This window comes from Nuphar pumila, chromosome 1 (assembly GCF_984573655.1).
Source record: "Nuphar pumila chromosome 1, dmNupPumi1.hap1.1, whole genome shotgun sequence".
Taxonomy (NCBI): domain Eukaryota; kingdom Viridiplantae; phylum Streptophyta; class Magnoliopsida; order Nymphaeales; family Nymphaeaceae; genus Nuphar; species Nuphar pumila.
In genome coordinates this window covers 34,083,732-34,101,743 of record NC_143249.1, presented here as the reverse complement: position 1 = coordinate 34,101,743, position 18,012 = coordinate 34,083,732, and positions in this window count along the sequence as shown.

Genomic DNA, 18,012 nt, shown 5'->3' with positions numbered 1-18,012 from the left:
AGCACTGTTCATGTGGCAAACGACAGGAACTTGTTCAAGTCGTATGAAGTAGTGGGGGAGGGATGCAATCTCTTTATGGGAAACTCTTCCTCAACTAAAGTGCTGGGAAAAGGGAGTGTGGAAATTAAGTTCACCTCCGGGAAAGTCCTAACACTTGAGAATGTCCACTATGCTCCAGAAGTTCGGAAAAATTTAATCTCTGCAGATCTCCTGTCACGAAATGGTTTTAAGATTGTTATTGAGTCTGGGATTGTAACTGTGACCAAAGGGAAAATCTTTGTAGGAAAAGGGTTTGCCACTGGTGGTATGTTCAAGATGAGCATAAATGAAGCTACTACTTCTGTTTATATGGTTGACTCTTATTTTCTTTGGCATTCAAGATTAGGACATATAAATTCTCGTTGCATTCATAATATGAATAACTTTGGTCTTCTTCCGTGTCATGTGAAAATAGTACATAAACATAAGTGTGAGACATGCATTCAAACTAAGCTAACTAGACTCCCGTTTCCTAGTGTAGAAAAGAATTATAAATTGCTCGAATTAGTGCATTCTGATGTGTGTACGATGGATAATGTTTTGAGTCGTGGTGGCAATAGGTACTTTATTACCTTTATAGATGATTACTCAAAATTTTGTTATGTTTATTTGTTGAAACATAAATCTGAAGCATTTTCCAAATTTCTTCTTTATCTAGCTGAAGTACAAAATAGGTTTAAAACAAAGATTGTACATTTAAGAACAGATAGAGGAGGTGAATACTTAGGTGGAGAATTTGATAAATTCTGTGAAGATAATGGTATTATCCATCAAACGTCAGCTCCTAGAACTCCTGAACAGAATGGAGTAGTAGAAAGGAAAAACAGAACACTTGTAGAAATGATGAATGCTATGCTTCTTAATACGGGTTTGCATTCCAACTTATGGGGAGAAGCTATACTTTCTGCCTGTTATATTCTTAATCGAGTTCCTTATTCCAAATCTGATAAATCACCTTATGAATTGTGTTTTGGTAAGAAACCTAATCTTAGTTATTTTCGTGTTTGGGGTTGTTTAGCATATGTTAAAATTCCAGAAAATAAAAGGAAGAAGGTTGGACCTAAAGCATTTAAATGTGCATTTGTTGGGTATGCTGAATATAGTAAAGCATATAGATTTTTTGACATTGTTAATGATGTTATTGTAGAATCTAGAGATGCATCTTTCATAGAACATAAAAATGCATTTGATTCTCTTCTTGATGGCAGCCGGATTATAGTAGATGAACTTCCTGTAAATGACATGATTGAATATTCTAATGAATGTGTTGATGAACCAGAAACTGAAGTTAGACTCAGTAAACGTATTAGAAAACCAACTAATTTTGGTTCTGACTTTTATACATTTCTAATTGAGAATGATCCTGTGTCTTTTCAAGAGGCTATGTCTTCTCAAGATGCTGCCTTTTGGAGAGAAGCTATTAATGATGAAATAGAATCAATTATGTCTAATAATGTTTGGAAATTAGTGGATTTACCTGTTGGTTGCAAAACTATTGGCTGCAAATGGATTTTCAAAAAGAAATTAAAAGCTGATGGTACAATCGATAAATTTAAAGCACGTTTGGTTGCAAAAGGCTTTAAACAAAAAGAAGGTATTGATTATTTTGATACTTTTGCTCCTGTAACCAGAATATCTACTATTAGAATTCTGATTGCCATGGCTGCCATATATAAGCTTCAAATCCATCAAATGGACGTGAAAACGGCCTTTTTGAATGGAGAATTAGATGAAGAGATATATATGGAGCAATCTGAAGGTTTTGTAGTGCTAGGGCAAGAGCGCAAAGTTTGCAAACTTGAGAAATCCTTATATGGATTAAAGCAAGCCCCTAAGCAATGGCATGAAAAATTTGATAGTTCTCTGGTGCATAATGGTTTTAAAATTCATGATGCGGACAAATGTGTCTACAGTAAAGTAGATAGTGGCTCAATTATTATTATTTGTTTATATGTTGATGATAAGCTTATTTTGGGTAACAATAGTGAATGCATAAATCAAACAAAAAGATTTTTATCTTCCTTGTTTTGTATGAAAGACTTGGGTGTTGCAGATGTTATTTTAGGAATCAAAATAATAAGAAATAAAAATGGCATCATATTATGTCAACCACACTATATTGAGAAAATTCTTACAAAGTATGGATATCTTTATAGTTCACCAGCATGCACCCCATATGATCCAAATATGAAATTGACTCCTAATGATGGTGCTAGTGTTCAACAATTAAAATATGCCAGTGTTGTAGGTAGCCTTATGTATGCAATGAACTGCACAAGGCCTGACATTGCCTATGCAATGAGTAAAGTGTGTAGATACACTAATAATCCTGGTCATCAACACTGGAATGCAGTGAACAGGATTCTTAGATATCTAAAGCATACTTTAGACTATGGAATTCACTATACCGAGTTTCCTGCTGTTATTGAAGGGTATAGTGATGCAAGTTGGAATACTGACTTTGAAGATTCCAAGTCTACGAGTGGTTGGGTTTTTACCCTTGGAGGAGGAGCAGTTGCATGGGGGTCTAAGAAACAGACCTGTATAACTCATTCTACAATGGAATCTGAGTTTATTGCTTTGGCATCTGCTTGTAGAGAAGCTGAATGGCTTAAGAATATGCTAGTGGATATTTCACTAGGTGAGAAGCCTATACCTGCTATTTCAATGTTTTGTGATAGCCAATCGGCTATATGTAAAGCAGGTAATATGAAATACAATGGGAAGTCTAGACATATTAGTCTAAGACACAGTTTTATAAGACAAATGATTGATGACAATATTATTTCATTGAAATATGTGAAGTCATGTCAAAATTTGGCAGACCCATTTACGAAAGGCCTTTCGAGAGATGTCATCAATAAAACATCGAGGGGAATGGGAATTAAGCCAATTAAGTCATCACCTAAGGATACCCAACCTAGAGCGTTGGAGATCCCACATGCATAGGTTCAATGGGAAACGAATTGGTGAATGACAGATATTGAGCATATTTATGTAAGCCCATTACTGATGTGTGCTCATGAGCTGTAACTAATATGAGGGTTGAGCTAATAGCTCTTAATGAGTTTGTAGGCCTTAAGGCTAAGGTGTGTGTTACAGTACACCTAGACAAACTCACCTATATGAGTGTTGAAATGTGAGCCGTTTCTTATGAGAATTGGCAATTCTCTAGAGCACTCATGAATCCAGGAAAGCACAAGGCTCTAAATGTGCCAACATGAAATCCACACAATCAAACTTTTGGAAACCGATGTATGATTGAAAACTCCGTTAACAATATAAGGAGCTAAGTTCAAGGTAAGTCCACTTAGCACCTTGGTTAATTTAGGTTTTCTTTCTAATAGTGGGGGTTCAAGTCATGCAGACACTCTCACTAATGCATAGGTTTCTATGCAAGCCAAATATATTTTAAAACTAGTGGGGGATTGTTAGGAAAGTTTTAAATTATTAATGGTTACTATCAAAAGTGTTTTGAAAAGTTTAGTCCCATATCTAAGAGAGAAAAGCTTTTCAAGAGGTTTAAATAGAGAGTTTGTAATCTATTCTTTACTTTGGTAAGCCTTGAGTATTTAGGTGGATTGCGGACGTTGCTGCGCATCGTGCAGCAACGGACGCGCCGTTCGCGCACACGCGCGCGCGCGCGTGCGTGCGCAAGGGCGCTTGAGGCGCAATGTGGCGTTTTGATGGCGCACTTTGCACTTCGCATGCTCGCAGCGGTGCGAGGTGCATATGAGGCGCAAATATCCATTTTGATTTTTCGGTTTTGAGACATCTGGCCGTTTGAAAGGTTTTAATAGCATTTATATTGAGTTTAAGGCGCTTTGTGACTGTTGGACGGTTTTGGAGGCCTTTGATTGACAGTCAAAGGTGGGTGACCGTTCAGGTACCTTTCATCCTATTTTCAAACTGTCAGATTTATGGCCTTTAATCTCATTTATCGCAAAACGTTTTGGCCTCTCTAAAAGGTTATAAATATCTTCTATCTTCGTCTTTTGGAAATCAGAATTTCTGACTCTCCAGTTTTCTCCTTTCTTTCTTCTCGGTTTGGCTTGCAGAGTTCATGTGTGGGAGAGGTCATCTGTTCTTGCGAAGCAGTGACTCTCTTGAGGTTCAAGCCTAGTTGTATCCTGGGAACTCAGTCGTAACAAAACCCTTTTTCGCATCTTCGGAATTTCCGGAGTGGGGCGATTGAAGTTCTAAAGATAGCGATCTTAAGAACGTGCCTCTAGGCTTGAATTCTCTTTTCTGAAATCCTGTTTTCACTAGGTTGGTACAACAATTTTAGAACTTCAATCATGGCCTCTGGTTCGACATCCAACTCCATCAATCTGCTTAGCCGTGACCTTGAAAAACTTGATCGATTTGATGGGTCAAACTTCAAGCGGTGGCAATCAAAGGTATCTTTCTTGCTGTCCGAACTGCATATCGACTATGTCCTCAAAAAGTCTTATCCCACTGTCGTTGCTGGAGAAGTTGAGACAGAAGAACAGAAGAAAGAGCGAGAGAAGTGGCATACTGACAACTACAGATGCAAAGGGCATATCCTGAACACTTTAGCCGATTCACTCTTTGACCTGTATTCACCATTGGAGTCGGCTGGAGAGTTGTGGAATGCTCTCGAGATCAAGTACAATGCAGAAGATGCTGGTAACAAAAGGTTTATAGTAGATCAGTATGTTAATTTTTCTATTGTTGATGATAAGCCTATACTTGCTCAAATTCATGAGATGCAAATACTGGCCTATAAGATCAAAGGAGAAGGTATGTATCTTGATGATGACTTTCAAGTTGCTGTCATCATTGGGAAGCTGCCGGATTCCTGGAAAGAATATAGGAATCACCTAAAACATAAAAATGAGAAAATCACTTTAGATGGCCTTCTTAAGGACATCAGAATTGAGGAAGAGACTCGTCTTCGTGACAAAAAGAATTCGAGTCCTAAAGAAGGTTATCCTAAAGTGAATTTTGTTAGTAACAAGGGTGGCAAAATCATGAAAACCCAGAAAATCAAAAAGAATTTTGTGAAAGGGAAAAAGCCAACTGATAAAAAGAAAATTAGTTGCTATGTTTGTGGCAAGTTTGGCCATTTTGCTAGAGAATGCAGAGAACGGAAGAGGACTGGTCCTAAGCCAAATGAGTCAGAGGAGAGGCTTGTTGCTGTAATCTCTGAAACCTTTATGGTGGCTGCAAATAAGGACTGGTACCTGGATACTGGAAGCACTGTTCATGTGGCAAACGACAGGAACTTGTTCAAGTCGTATGAAGTAGTGGGGGAGGGATGCAATCTCTTTATGGGAAACTCTTCCTCAACTAAAGTGCTGGGAAAAGGGAGTGTGGAAATTAAGTTCACCTCCGGGAAAGTCCTAACACTTGAGAATGTCCACTATGCTCCAGAAGTTCGGAAAAATTTAATCTCTGCAGATCTCCTGTCACGAAATGGTTTTAAGATTGTTATTGAGTCTGGGATTGTAACTGTGACCAAAGGGAAAATCTTTGTAGGAAAAGGGTTTGCCACTGGTGGTATGTTCAAGATGAGCATAAATGAAGCTACTACTTCTGTTTATATGGTTGACTCTTATTTTCTTTGGCATTCAAGATTAGGACATATAAATTCTCGTTGCATTCATAATATGAATAACTTTGGTCTTCTTCCGTGTCATGTGAAAATAGTACATAAACATAAGTGTGAGACATGCATTCAAACTAAGCTAACTAGACTCCCGTTTCCTAGTGTAGAAAAGAATTATAAATTGCTCGAATTAGTGCATTCTGATGTGTGTACGATGGATAATGTTTTGAGTCGTGGTGGCAATAGGTACTTTATTACCTTTATAGATGATTACTCAAAATTTTGTTATGTTTATTTGTTGAAACATAAATCTGAAGCATTTTCCAAATTTCTTCTTTATCTAGCTGAAGTACAAAATAGGTTTAAAACAAAGATTGTACATTTAAGAACAGATAGAGGAGGTGAATACTTAGGTGGAGAATTTGATAAATTCTGTGAAGATAATGGTATTATCCATCAAACGTCAGCTCCTAGAACTCCTGAACAGAATGGAGTAGCAGAAAGGAAAAACAGAACACTTGTAGAAATGATGAATGCTATGCTTCTTAATACGGGTTTGCATTCCAACTTATGGGGAGAAGCTATACTTTCTGCCTGTTATATTCTTAATCGAGTTCCTTATTCCAAATCTGATAAATCACCTTATGAATTGTGTTTTGGTAAGAAACCTAATCTTAGTTATTTTCGTGTTTGGGGTTGTTTAGCATATGTTAAAATTCCAGAAAATAAAAGGAAGAAGGTTGGACCTAAAGCATTTAAATGTGCATTTGTTGGGTATGCTGAATATAGTAAAGCATATAGATTTTTTGACATTGTTAATGATGTTATTGTAGAATCTAGAGATGCATCTTTCATAGAACATAAAAATGCATTTGATTCTCTTCTTGATGGCAGCCGGATTATAGTAGATGAACTTCCTGTAAATGACATGATTGAATATTCTAATGAATGTGTTGATGAACCAGAAACTGAAGTTAGACTCAGTAAACGTATTAGAAAACCAACTAATTTTGGTTCTGACTTTTATACATTTCTAATTGAGAATGATCATGTGTCTTTTCAAGAGGCTATGTCTTCTCAAGATGCTGCCTTTTGGAGAGAAGCTATTAATGATGAAATAGAATCAATTATGTCTAATAATGTTTGGAAATTAGTGGATTTACCTGTTGGTTGCAAAACTATTGGCTGCAAATGGATTTTCAAAAAGAAATTAAAAGCTGATGGTACAATAGATAAATTTAAAGCACGTTTGGTTGCAAAAGGCTTTAAACAAAAAGAAGGTATTGATTATTTTGATACTTTTGCTCCTGTAACCAGAATATCTACTATTAGAATTCTGATTGCCATGGCTGCCATATATAAGCTTCAAATCCATCAAATGGACGTGAAAACGGCCTTTTTGAATGGAGAATTAGATGAAGAGATATATATGGAGCAACCTGAAGGTTTTGTAGTGCTAGGGCAAGAGCGCAAAGTTTGCAAACTTGAGAAATCCTTATATGGATTAAAGCAAGCCCCTAAGCAATGGCATGAAAAATTTGATAGTTCTCTGGTGCATAATGGTTTTAAAATTCATGATGCGGACAAATGTGTCTACAGTAAAGTAGATAGTGGCTCAATTATTATTATTTGTTTATATGTTGATGATATGCTTATTTTGGGTAACAATAGTGAATGCATAAATCAAACAAAAAGATTTTTATCTTCCTTGTTTTGTATGAAAGACTTGGGTGTTGCAGATGTTATTTTAGGAATCAAAATAATAAGAAATAAAAATGGCATCATATTATGTCAATCACACTATATTGAGAAAATTCTTACAAAGTATGGATATCTTTATAGTTCACCAGCATGCACCCCATATGATCCAAATATGAAATTGACTCCTAATGATGGTGCTAGTGTTCAACAATTAAAATATGCCAGTGTTGTAGGTAGCCTTATGTATGCAATGAACTGCACAAGGCCTGACATTGTCTATGCAATGAGTAAAGTGTGTAGATACACTAATAATCCTTGTCATCAACACTGGAATGCAGTGAACAGGATTCTTAGATATCTAAAGCATACTTTAGACTATGGAATTCACTATACCGAGTTTCCTGCTATTATTGAAGGGTATAGTGATGCAAGTTGGAATACTGACTTTGAAGATTCCAAGTCTACGAGTGGTTGGGTTTTTACCCTTGGAGGAGGAGCAGTTGCATGGGGGTCTAAGAAACAGACCTGTATAACTCATTCTACAATGGAATCTGAGTTTATTGCTTTGGCATCTGCTTGTAGAGAAGCTGAATGGCTTAAGAATATGCTAGTGGATATTCCACTAGGTGAGAAGCCTATACCTGCTATTTCAATGTTTTGTGATAGCCAATCAGCTATATGTAAAGCAGGTAATATGAAATACAATGGGAAGTCTAGACATATTAGTCTAAGACACAGTTTTATAAGACAAATGATTGATGACAATATTATTTCATTGAAATATGTGAAGTCATGTCAAAATTTGGCAGACCCATTTACGAAAGGCCTTTCGAGAGATGTCATCAATAAAACATCGAGGGGAATGGGAATTAAGCCAATTAAGTCATCACCTAAGGATACCCAACCTAGAGCGTTTGAGATCCCACATGCATAGGTTCAATGGGAAACAAATTGGTGAATGACAAATATTGAGCATATTTATGTAAGCCCATTACTGATGTGTGCTCATGAGCTGTAACTAATATGAGGGTTGAGCTAATAGCTCTTAATGAGTTTGTAGGCCTTAAGGCTAAGGTGTGTGTTACAGTACACCTAGACAAACTCACCTATATGAGTGTTGAAATGTGAGCCGTTTCTTATGAGAATTGGCAATTCTCTAGAGCACTCATGAATCCAGGAAAGCACAAGGCTCTAAATGTGCCAACATGAAATCCACACAATCGAACTTTTGGAAACCGATGTATGATTGAAAACTCCGTTAACAATATAAGGAGCTAAGTTCAAGGTAAGTCCACTTAGCACCTTGGTTAATTTAGGTTTTCTTTCTAATAGTTGGGGTTCAAGTCATGCAGACACTCTCACTAATGCATAGGTTTCTATGCAAGCCAAATATATTTTAAAACTAGTGGGGGATTGTTAGGAAAGTTTTAAATTATTAATGGTTACTATCAAAAGTGTTTTGAAAAGTTTAGTCCCATATCTAAGAGAGAAAAGCTTTTCAAGAGGTTTAAATAGAGAGTTTGTAATCTATTCTTTACTTTGGTAAGCCTTGAGTATTTAGGTGGATTGCGGATGTTGCTGCGCATCGTGCAGCAACGGACGCGCTGTTCGCGCACACGCGCACGCGCGCGTGCGTGCGCAAGGGCGCTTGAGGCGCAATGTGGCGTTTTGATGGCGCACTTTGCACGCTCGCAGCGGTGCGAGGTGCATATGAGGCGCAAATATCCATTTTGATTTTTCGGTTTTGAGACATCTGGCCGTTTGAAAGGTTTTAATAGCATTTATATTGAGTTTAAGGCGCTTTGTGACTGTTGGACGGTTTTGGAGGCCTTTGATTGACAGTCAAAGGTGGGTGACCGTTCAGGTACCTTTCATCCTATTTTCAAACTGTCAGATTTATGGCCTTTAATCTCATTTATCGCAAAACGTTTTGGCCTCTCTAAAAGGTTATAAATATCTTCTATCTTCGTCTTTTGGAAATCAGAATTTCTGACTCTCCAGTTTTCTCCTTTCTTTCTTCTCGGTTTGGCTTGCAGAGTTCATGTGTGGGAGAGGTCATCTGTTCTTGCGAAGCAGTGACTCTCTTGAGGTTCAAGCCTAGTTGTATCCTGGGAACTCAGTCGTAACAAAACCCTTTTTCGCATCTTCGGAATTTCCGGAGTGGGGCGATTGAAGTTCTAAAGATAGCGATCTTAAGAACGTGCCTCTAGGCTTGAATTCTCTTTTCTGAAATCCTGTTTTCACTAGGTTGGTATAACATCTTATAGTATATTTCTTACATGACAAGGAAATTAACCATTGGAACATGGTGAATTTCTATGGGTATCCTCAAATTGGAAGAGAAAAGAATCCTCTTATTTGAGAATTTAAGACTTTATGAGTTCACCCATACACAAACACTTTTTGACTTTAGGGTAGGCATCTATAGGAATATGCCTGCTAAAGAATTCCTTAAAGGCTGTTTTGATCCCCTACAGAAGAAAGAAAACTCCTTTGCCCAGTTCACACAAACATTAAAAAAGTTCTGGTGACCTGTAAAAGTTGATGGCTGGTAAAGCAATTTAGAGAACAGGTCACTATAATATTAATGAATGACACATATCAGGCAAGGGAATAGGAACCGCTGCCTAGACTTAGACCAAAGTTGCCAGAAGCTTCTTAAAACCTGGGACTCTCTTCTCAGCTTCAGAAGCTTGAAACCTTATGAATATCTACACTTGCAGAGCTTTATGAGAAGCTCGTGTCCAGAGAATAGAAAGTCTGCTTCTATCAATATGAAAATGAACTTTTTTGATATTAGAAGTGTCTTTATTGTCAACAGAATTGTATTTTCTTTTTAAGAACTTGGTTTTATTACAAAGTTTGCATACAGGACGAATATTTTTTAGAGAAAAAGCTTAAATTTCATTTTTGAATAAAAGTGCAGGTTTTAACTGCATTTTGCCTTGTATCCTGCTTATGTTTGTTATTTTTCACCGGCTTCCCCTTATGTTACTTGAACACTTTGCACTTCACACACTCATTTCTTGCTTCACGCACGCAACATGTGTCGCTTCTCGCACTCGCTTAGAGAGCATACAAATTCAGCATTTCATGCTATGGATTTCAAGAGGTCGGGGTAGGCCTAGGAAGACATGGATGGAGGTGATAGGAAAGGATATGAATGCTTTGAACCTCACCGAGGACATGGCATTGGATAGAAATGAATGGAGGAGAAGGATTCATGTGGAAGACCAGAATGATTTTCTTTGTTGGTTCATATCGCCGACCCCAATTGTTTTGGGATGAAGGCGTAGTTGTTGTTGTATGCTATGGATTTCAAAATTTGTAAAGATTCTCAAGAAACTCGGGTCCCATGGTAGTAATTGTTGTTGGAAGGATAAGCCACCTCTTTGCCATTGTATTGTAGTGTGCTCATGAATTAAGCGAAATTATAATTGGTGGAGCAGCTTTTCTTTTATATTTACACATAAACCGCCCCCAGGATAAGAGACCTAGCCAGGATAAGAGATCTTTATCCCTTGCCCCAAGGGAGTTGCCACACTTCGGCTTATTCAAGGAGTGATGCCTATGGGATTTGAACCTAGACCGACTACCTAGCGACCTAGGCCCCATCCCGCTGCTCCAAACCCCTTTAGGGCAACTGATTGGGCAGCTTGCTCATCTAAAAAAAAAATCCCAAGAAAGTGGTAAAATTTTATATTACTCAATTGATGTCAAAAACCAAACACAGCCTAAACATCAAACAAGCATATCCTTTAGAGTTTAGGGCTTCTAGATTAGCTAAGGATTTGGATTACAAACTTTAAAGTTTTCTATCAGATTGGGTGCTGTTGCTGTCTGGACAATTTCAAATTGGGTAGGGGCCACTTGAATTATTTATCTTACTTTTTGGTAGGCCCTTCTTGGCTTTACCATAAAGTCTCGTACCACTTGTGTTGCTGGTAGGGCACCTTCTTAGCCCCACCTCCTTTTTTTTCAGTTTCGCCTTTTGACCTTTTTTGGCATAGCTAGAAAAGCTATATTTTTAAAGTGACCAACATGTCCTCTTTTTTTTGGGGGGAAATATTAGTATATTTAAATTGTAAAAATATATGAAAAATGTAAAATATAAACATATATATATATATATATATCACGGACGGTGACGAATTTACAAATCATGATTCTACAGCATCGCATAGCCTCATGTTGAACATAGAATAGATGGGTTGACGCTGAGGGCCCGATTTAATCTAGTCCGTCAATTTGGAGAAATTGGAAGATTTCTCCTTTTCAAGCTTGGCCACTCCCTGAGGTCGAGGGGTAAGCCCTTTGGAGTTTTGCGCTGACAGGACAGCGATCGTAAGTATGGCAGGCTGAGCCAGGGGGCAGTTTCTCCAAGTAAAATGTCAAAATGGTTTCACCTTTTTCATATTTTTACACTTCAATCCATATTGAAATGGAGTAGGACTTGCATATTTCATGTCTGCCATTTAATCTTGGGCCCAAATTGATCTGGAAAAATGGATGGTGTAGATTTTGTGTGGGGACCCACATTTAGATGGATTTTGTGCACTGTCCCTTACTCTCTTGTGAAGAACTTCTTGTCATGCACATTTGAAGTGTCTTCATGAGCAGTACTCGTTTGATAAATATTGGTCAAAATTGAAATTCTAGATACAACAATTTCTAAACTAAAAACGAAGCTTAAGAAAAGGTTCTTTTCTTTTTTTTTCTTGATTACAACAGCATTTATTTCAATTGTAGATGCTTTTCAGTTGACAGCAATTCTCCATTAAATCTCTAAAAAAGATCATTTATAATCATAGGCAGACACATATGGTCTGGGGTGGGCACTTTCCCTGAAATCTCTAGGAAGGGGGTTTGGGTCAGGGTGGGTAGCAGTGCGCACCCTGACATGAATGCCCCCACCCCTCTCACACCCAAAATCTCTCTCTCTCTCTCTCTCTCAAGGTGGTAGCGGCTAACTACTTTGCTAGCCAATTGCAGTGTTAATCGGGCTTTTAAAGGAGTTTTTCATGTTTTCCTTAAATCTGACTGTACAAATGGGTTTTGCATGCTTGATTTTATAGGAATCGATTCTTGAATCATCCAATTCCGATACGCAATTTGGCTTTTATAAAGTTAAAAAAAATAGTTTAAGATTTTCGTAAATATTCAAAGCTTCAAAGCTTAAAAAATCATGTTTTTCATCCCAAAAAATATGATCCAAATATCGTTTTCTAGTAAATCGATCATATTGAGCACATCTGTATAGTCAGATTTAAGTAATACATGATAAGACCCTTTGAAATTCCGGTTAGCACGGCGGTTTGTTAGAAACGTGGTTTGCAGCTATCATACAACAACAACTACGCCTTCATCCCAAAACAATTGGGGTCGGCGATATGAACCAAAAAAGAAAATCATTCTGGGCTTCTCACATTTTGTTTTGAAGAAAGTTGGACTGTGGCCCTAGAATTCTAGAGACCTATATATCAACTACAATAGTGAAGCCTTTTACCAATTATGCTATTCGCATTGCCCTACAAAGGAAGGGCCTCAAGGCATCCAACTGCATCAGTTTGTAATAACCAGCCAATCATTTGCTTCTTTGGTAAGTAAGAATGAATATCATGAATGTACTGAACTTCCCATAAAATTATATGAAATTGACTATTTCCCAATAAGTTTCTACTGCAGTAAAATCAGACATTTGACACTTTTTATTGAAAAGCCCTTACAGTCAAGGACAACTGTTGGACCAGTTCCACGTCCAAGCTCACCAAAATGACAAAATTATGCTGTTTCCATATGACACACTTTCACAGTGCAATCGTTTGTATGTGCAAACGACTAAGCAAAAATCTTTTTTCCTTAAGTAAATCTGACCGATATGTTCTATATGGTTGGCTTTGTGAGGACTGACATTTGCATCACTAGATTCTGACATGTGAAAAAGGTTTTTCCAACGATCCAAAAATTGATGGGCATAAATGCTTCAAAAATTCTTGCCTTACAAAAACCTTATTTTTCGTAGGAAAAACACAATCCAAGGATCAATTCTTACGAAATCAGGCATTTATAACACGTGTATGATGCTAGATTAAGTCAAAATGACTTGCACTGTAAGATCCCAACTAAATTGTACATACAAAAGACTGTAGAAGAGTCATTGTTATTTTAAAAGGACACATCAGGTTGCCTAAGTATTGAAAAAAGAAGACTCTCTCTTGTTTGTGGGTACAGGAAAAGTTGGTGAATGTTGACACTGAATTCCACCTACGTTCTTATAAGAGAGAGATCTATAGAGAGAGAGAGAGAGAGAGAGAGAGAGTTTTATACATAAAAATAAAAGAAAGCTTATTATAAAACTATGTTTTCTTGTAGAGCTTAGAAATATGAAGCAAACAAACATCAAGGACATGGTACATCGATCAGATCCCACAGTTTAGGATTTGTCTACACTTTTTCAAGCAGTCTATATTCATAATGAACAAACAAAACCCACTTACATCAAGTTCTAGACTAGAAAATCACTTGGGGCACCAAAAGAGAACAAGTGAAGACCCCTCATCCTGGTATTCCATCTCTTCAGTGGGGAGGGGGAAAAATGCCTTAAGACAAATAAAAAATTGAAGCGACAAAACTCAACCTGAGCTCAAGCTATCAGCATGAAAATAACAAGAAGGTCAATTCTAATCCTAGCAAAAATAAACAATGCATAAGGTCAGCGTCCCAAAATGAGATATTGGGCAGTCAAGAAAAGTCAATTTCTGGCCTTGACCTTTGGTGGGTCACAGTCAACAACCTCAAATCTTGCACATGATAGGAGTCATTGTTGTTACAAGATTCAGTGGAATCACCAAGCAAAAGCATGTGACTATGATGGTCATTCTTTATCAATCACAACTAAAATGCACGCCTTACGAAATGAACATGTCATGTGCACAGGTGTGGGTATGTATGTCTTGCAACTGAGCAATAAAGCTAAGCTCCCAGTATCTGCGCCACTGGATCTTCTATTTAGTGCTGAGGCATCATTGATGCGGATGTCTATTAGTAGAAAACCAGTAAACGTTATGAAAATCATATATTTATATTCACAATCATAGCGTTTTTCGAGTGTTAGAAAAAGAAAACAATCTCTCTCTCTCATGATCCAGGGTGATGCTCGCCGACAAACTGGAGTTGTTCCGTGCTTTTCTGTTAACTTTTTTTTTTCATTTTTCTCATTTTTCATTTCTCTTCTTTTTTTTCCTTTGTTTTGGGGCTCCTTGGCATGTCTTGGGCCTGGTGGGTTATCTGGTAGGTTCAATGTTGGTTGAACCTGTTTCGTAATGTTGATGGTTATAGTTTGTCTCTCTCTCTCTCTCTCTCTCTCTATATATATATATATATATATATATATATATATATATATATATATATCAGAAAAGTGGTAGCTACCTGCCATCAGCCTACCATGAGCGGACAGTGTTTTCCGGTTGTTTTTGCAAATCTATCCCCGTAGAAGTGTTTGACATGGTCGATTTGCTATAAAAATTATACTTTGATAATGTTTTTTGATAAAAAAAAACATTATTTTTAAACCTTGAATATTAATAAAAATCTTAGACCGTTGATTTTTAAACCTTATAAAAACCTACCTACCTATCAGAATCAGATTATCTAAGAGCCAATTCCTATAAAATCGAGCATGAAGAAAACACATGCATAGTCAGACTAAAGAAAAAACATAGAAAACCCCTTTCAAAAGGTCAGTAGGCTGGCCGTATGCCAGAAAAACAACAAAAAATATCAGTATAGGGCAATCTTGTCATTTAAGATTGCAAAATGTTTGGATTTTTTCTCCAAATTCCATTGAACAAGTATTGCTATGAGCTAACGGTCCAAAAAAAGGGCCCCACGGCCGGCATGACCATCCATACAGTGAACCCAGCTGAGCTCATGTTGGGCCAGCCTTTGGTGTCATTACTCCTTTATGCAATTTGTGCAACCAATAATGCCGAGTCGAGTTGCACAAGTAGGCAAAAAGAGAGCAATATGGGTCACATGATGTGGTTGAAGCACAAAAAAGCAGAAAGATGAAAAGGAACGTATAGGATCTTAAAAGATAAAAGACAGGCCTTGATCATTATTGTCCTAATGGTGGATAAGATTCTCCCACGCCATTCTCTCTCTCTCTCTCTCTCTCTCTCTCTCATAAAATACATACATACAACATATTGGTTGCACTTTACAGTATCATACTCTCTAGCTAAAAGTCATAGGTGTGAATTTTATTTCATCACTTTGAGTACTCTTTGACCCCACTGATGCATTTAACATAGTCCTTTTACTAAGGAATACACTTTGGCTCTAGTCGCTTTTACCTAGAAACAAGATTTTTCTCCATCTTGAAGTTTTGACACATTGTCCACCGTTGAATTTTGAAGTTCTTAAAAGTTCTGCTTATACAATGTGATTGGATAATCTAAAATATGTTTTTAACTAAACAAACTGTATAGGTCATATTGTTGGGGCTTGATCCACACAAAAAAATAATGAAACAAAGGTGTTTCTAGTAGAGGGTACGATACAATCAAGCGGTAGCCAAAAAGATTCAGAAAAATCGGCCTGAATTACATCAAATTAAATTGTCTTGAATCTGTCTATTTAAAAAAACTGAGTTTTTAGTGAAGTTCAAAAAATAAAATACATAAAAAAGTCAAGAAAGATGATCTAAAACAAGAAAATACATAAATGAAGTAAATGTTGGCTTATAAGTTCCAATCAAATTCTAAAATATGCATTTAATAGCAAACAACTATCATAGTTACCATAAAATTTAAAAAAAAAAAAAACTGATGGATTTGCAATTAAGGTAAGGTGCCAATTCGATTCAAATGGGCTGATTCCAATTAGGGATGCATGGCAGTGGGGCGGGGCGGGGCGGGGGACAAGGTTTCCACCCCCGCCCCGCCTCAAAATTTTATCCTCCAACCCCGCCCCGCCTCCGCGGCGGGGATGGATTTTATCCTCCACCCCCGCCTCCATCCCCGTTTCATACCCTTCATCCCGGGTCCAAACGGGGATGGGGCGGGGAGGGGATATTGCGGGGAAAAGTGGTCGGGGCGGGGATCGTGGCGGGGACGGGGCGGGGCGGGGAAAAGTGCACGTCCACCCCCCGCCCCGCCTCCGCGGCGGGGATGGATTTTATCCTCCACCCCCGCCTCCATCCCCGTTTCATACCCTTCATCCCCGGTCCAAACGGGGCGAGGCGGGGCCCCGCTTTCCCCCGGTCCACTGCCATCCCTAATTCCAATCAATTCTGATAACATTTGATCATCAAAGTACTGTCTAATTAGTTACTACTTTTGCAAGGCAATATTTCATGGCTGCCAGTCAAACACACATGCTGGTGCATAATGCAATGTATTAATTCCACTTGCCCTACCAAGTACATGTAAAATTTATGTCATTAAGACTACATGGCAAAGATTGTTCTTACTAAACAATTAGCCATAGTTCCACAGTGAAAAAGAAAAACACATATTCAGTAGAGCTAAATATAGTTTCCATTGACCTGCTTGTATATTGTATTACTATTTTGGATTTGAAAGGGTAGGCCAATTTCTAGTCCTAGTGCAAGCATAGATGACCATGACCAACTTTAGCTCTCACCATACCTTCCAAAGATGGTAGGTCTACATCAGCTAATCCTATATGTATAGGTTGGTCCCATGTGCTTTTCCGCCTCAATATAGTTATCCTACCTCTTGAATGAACACACCTAAGTCCAATCCTTGTGATGTAGTGTGTCTTTTCTTGACCTAGTCAAGATAGCCATCTTAAGGACAAGACTTGCATTGTTGGCTCAATGACCAAATGCCCTAAGTTCTAAGCTTCTATCTTATCTCATAGTTTTTTTTTCTCTTTTTCCATTTTTTCTTATTCTAAAGTGGTAGACTAGCTATCCATGTCCAAGTCCATTGTGTTATTTGGGTGGTCTACGTTTCTACAACATATTAATTCGAGCTAGTCCCCGATCAATAAGTTTTGAGACCATGGAGATGGATCTTAAACCTCTTTTATCCAAGACCCAATTATCCTACGAGTGTTACACCAAGTGCTTTTCCATAGTATCTTGTGGCATTCTCTTCCCAAAACTTTCGCACTAATTTGGATCTGTCCATTCGGATCAAACTACATGTAGTCATATCATTCTTAAAGAAAATTAGGTTTATGAGTCTTGAATAAAAAATTTGCCTTTTGAAACATAAATATGCTAAAAAAAGCCAAAAATACATTAAGAATTCTTTATAGGGCCCATTTGGATGCCACTAAAAACTAGATTATAAACTTGGTTCTCATGAAAACCAGGTTTAATTCCAGGTTAAATCCTGGTTTGTGTTTGCTTGGGTGACACAAAACCATGGTTTTACAAACCTGATTTTGTACCAAAACCAAGTTTATGAAAAACTGCTCACCCCAGCTTTTTCACTTAACCAAGTTTTCAAAAACTTGGTTTATCGAGTTGTGGTGCTGTCTAACCCACCACCACCCATATTTTCCTCCACCCCCTTCGTCATTATATACCGGCCATCTAGGTGGTACCAGCTTGACTATTATCCTGCCGGTGGTCGGTCAGAAAATGGTAGAATGTCCTTTCTCTCTATTTAACACCCAACCATTTTCCGGGCCAATCGCTGGTTAAAAAATGGCCAGGCTGGTAT